This window comes from Lepus europaeus, chromosome 2 (assembly GCF_033115175.1).
Source record: "Lepus europaeus isolate LE1 chromosome 2, mLepTim1.pri, whole genome shotgun sequence".
Lineage (NCBI taxonomy): Eukaryota > Metazoa > Chordata > Mammalia > Lagomorpha > Leporidae > Lepus > Lepus europaeus.
In genome coordinates, this window is record NC_084828.1 from 16796764 (window position 1) to 16798330 (window position 1567).

The window sequence follows — 1567 nt, forward strand, 5'->3', positions numbered from 1 at the left end:
TCTAAAAACACAATGTTACTGAGAATATAATTGAAGAGCACATTGTTTTACACAATTTGCTTTTGTTTTTTATTTTATTTTATTTTATTTTTTTATTTTTGACAGGCAGAGTGGACAGTGAGAGAGAGACAGAGAAAAAGGTCTTCCTTTTGCCGTTGGTTCACCCTCCAATGGCCGCTGCGGTAGGCGCGCTGCAGCCGGCGCACCACGCTGATCCGATGGCAGGAGCCAGGTGCTTATCCTGGTCTCCCATGGGGTGCAGGGCCCAAGAACTTGGGCCATCCTCCACTGCACTCCCTAGCCAGAGCAGAGAGCTGGCCTGGAAGAGGGGCAACCGGGACAGGATCGGTGCCCCGACTGGGACTAGAACCCGGTGTGCCGGCGCCGCAAGGTGGAGGATTAGCCTAGTGAGCCGCCACAATTTGCTTTTGATATTTGACACCTTTCTGCTATTGTGATTTCCCATTTACAAATGTTGCTTCTTGCCAGGAGGTGGCCCCATGGTATGGTGTTGCATGGCTCTGGCTCAGGACAGGCAGTGGTGGCCCAGGGCCCCGTGTCTACTGTCTGAGGCCCCCTGGGGTTACATGCAGTAGAGTAGGCAAGGACAAACAGGGCTCTGTGAGGCGCCAAGGAAAGGTCATCAGCAAGTATGACCACAAGGAGCTATGGAAGTGCCTCAACCCAGAGGAGTGGATCCTGGAACAGCTCACATGCCTCCATAGAAAGAGGAGATCCCAGAACTGGATGGATGGTGACAATCACTTAGACATGGAGAGTGAGGAGACCTGGGCTTCCAGGGTCAAGGAGCTGCTGGTCAACTGTTACAAATCCACCAAGGCCTTCATCTCTCGCCTGCTGGACAAGATCCAGGTCATGCAGAAGCTGAGACACCCAAGAAGAAATACGGGTCCCCGACCCAGGTGAATGGTGGCTCCCGCAGGACAATCGCTGCCCCCAGATCTCACAGCAGCAGCAATACCAGGGACCCTGCAGCCAGGCCTAGTGCTATGAACCAGGGCTCCCTGTGCCTCTGTCCAGGGACCTCTTTCTGACCCCTTAGTTTATTCATTTTTGTTTTTTTTTTAATTGTTATTAAGCTGATGGGACTGTCTGTGTTTTCATATTGATTCTATGGTTCAGGCCCTTTAACAAAGCTAGGATAGGCTTCTGGTGCAGCAAAATTGAAAAAAAAAAAGTTGCCTCTAGTTTTTCCCTGAATAAATTTTTGTAACTATACATTTTGTAACTACAAAATTTTGCTACTAACCCTATATTGTTTTAATTTTAAAATATTTTGAATTCGAGGCCGGCACTGTGGCACAGTGGGTTAACACCCTGGCCTGAAGCACTGGCATCCCATATGGGCGCTGGTTCAAGACCTGGCTGCTCCACTTCCCATCCAGCTCCCTGCTATGGGGTGGGAGGGCGGTATAAGATGGCCCAAGTCCTTGGGCCCCTGCATCCACGTGGGAGATCTGGAGAAAGCTCTCGGCTCCTGGCTTCGGATCTGCGCAGCTCCGGCCATTGCAGCCAATTGGGGAGTGAACCAGCAGATGGAAGACCT